Source organism: Paramormyrops kingsleyae, unplaced genomic scaffold (genome assembly GCF_048594095.1).
Source record: "Paramormyrops kingsleyae isolate MSU_618 unplaced genomic scaffold, PKINGS_0.4 ups32, whole genome shotgun sequence".
NCBI lineage: Eukaryota > Metazoa > Chordata > Actinopteri > Osteoglossiformes > Mormyridae > Paramormyrops > Paramormyrops kingsleyae.
Window position 1 is genome coordinate 947705 of NW_027325970.1, and position 2500 is coordinate 950204.

The following is a 2500-nucleotide window of genomic DNA, read 5'->3' on the forward strand; positions in this document are numbered from 1 at the left end:
AGATCAAGTCTGGGGGCCCAGGAGTCTGAGACATTGACATTTCATCTCTGTGAGCTTCCTGATCACCGGGTGGGGGCCCAAAGTAAAGGTGAATGCTAATCTCAAGGCCAGGCCGTGCCTTTGTCGCTATGGTAATGTGAAGGTCTGGGTGATACTATCATGCTAATTAGGGTTAGCACCTGGAGAGGCATTTGAAAGGCAGTGTTATGCTGATGAAATCAGGGCTGGGGAACTTCCAGGCTGATTCCTGGAACATGCTGTGCTTTGTTTAGTTTGTCTCCACCTCTGTGTATCCCTCCCCCCTTGAAACGTATAAGCTGCGCCGAGCTGAGTCTTAGTCAGACTTGGATGACTACAGCGGCGCATTGGCGAGTTCTCAGTAAAGAGGAACTTCGGCCGGAGAGATATGCCAACGTCTCCCGGTCTCTGCTTCGACAGAGGAAAACGTTTCCAACACGACCCTAGCTCCAAACCCTAAGCATAGGCCAGACGGGGCGACCATAGCTCCGAACCATAAGCGAAGGCCAGACGGGGCGACCATAGCTCCGAGCCTAGGACAAGGGCGACAAGGGTCAGCCTCCGCCCGGGGCCTACGCATAGGCCGCGGACTCTGCCAATATGTCCCAGAGGCGAATGGCCACTGCGGGGCCTCCAGCCCGGGCAGAGGGGAAGCCTCCCCGGCAGCCCCATTAACGCCTAATTGGCCAGGCGGCCCCGTCTACACTTAGTTGAGCTGGCGGCCTCATTTACATTAAGTGGACCCGGCGGCCCCATTCACACCTAGTTGATCAGGCGGGCCCGTTCACACCTAGTTGATCGGGCGGGGCCATTCGCACCTGGTTGATCGGGCGGGCCCGTTCGCACCTAGTTGACCGGGCGGCCGCATTCACAAGTACCGCAGTGGGCGGCCTCGTTTACATTCAGGGGACCTGCCGGCCCGATTGACGTCTAGTTGATCAGGCGGGCCCGTTCGGACCTAGTTGACCTGGGGGCGGCCGCATTTACATGTAGCGCAGCGGGCGGCCGCATTTACATTAACCCTCTACCGCACACAATTTGATGGTACATGATAAGAAATTATTCCACATCACTTATTGGTTAATTTTGGGACATTTTATTGATTATGTATGTACATATTTATTTCACCGCCCCCCTCTCCAAATGATCTTTTGTTGCCTAAGGGCAAAGTTGTGCAACACTGATACAAAACCACAGAGAAAATTATGTCTTCATAGATCATAATACAATGCTCAGAGAGCAATGCAAAGTAACAAAATTTTTGATGGCTTCCCATCGTGCAAGAGGCATAACATCAGCAACATGTGCAATGTGGCTACTATGGCTCCAGAACATGCGAGTAGCTGGAAGACCAAATATTGACATATGGAGCACAGTGGCAAAGAACTGTTCAAGTTCTTGAACAGTAAGGTTAAGTGGCTTGCACAGGAGAGGTAATGGTGTGACATGTTTTCCATCGAGGGGTCTTGGAAGAACTACTGTCATCTTCAGGCAGACTGTCATCGTCATGTTCCTCTTCATCACTGGTGTATTGATCGTCTATAAATATATATACATATACGTCAACAAAAATACATCAATCACAACTAAAGCTTACATGACTGTATTGGATACCCTGTCTGCTGCACACACCTTTATTTCATTTGAATGACATCTAAAAATTTATCAACACATTTGATTTGTTTATGCAAATGAGTTCAATGACAACCAGAGAAGCAATATTTTAAAACCTACTTTCACTTCTGCTCAAACCTTTCTCTGCATTCCACTCCTCCTCACTGTCACTGCAGTCTATCTCACTGTCTGATGGGATATCCCTAACATGCTGATCCTGAGTTTTACTCCCATAGGAAAATCTTGTGTCCATTTTCTGCCAAAATGCGTTAAATTAAATTAGAAAATAATTTAAAAAACATTGTGCTTACAATGTGCAAAAGTACATGCAATAATATACTAACACACTGTCAAGAAAGCCTCTTAAAATCTACCCCTTATCGCAGAACGTTGCCCTAGGGCAACGAAAACATAAGCTATATTTCAGAACATGCAAAATAAAAAGTAAGTAAATAAAACCTGGGGGAAAAAAAAAAAAACAAGGCTTCTCTACAGCTTCATAGACATGCACATATTTTTTTATCTACAGATAATGCCAATATAAATAAGGTTAATGAAGGAAGCACAGCGGGCGGCCTCATTTACATTCAGTGGGCCTGCCGGCCCCTTTCACACCTAGTTGATCAGGCGGGCCCGTTCGCACATAGTTGACCGGTACGCCCGCATTTAAATGTAGGGCAGTGGGCGGCCTCATTTACATTAAGGTGACCCGACGGCCCCGTTCGCACCTAATTGACCGGGCGGCCGGATTTTCACAGTTGAAAAGGCGGCCGGATTTACATGCATTTGACCAGGTCGGCCGTATTTGCACATAGTTGAAAAGGCGGCCTCATTAGCATTTAGTGGGCCAGGAGGCCCCATTCACACC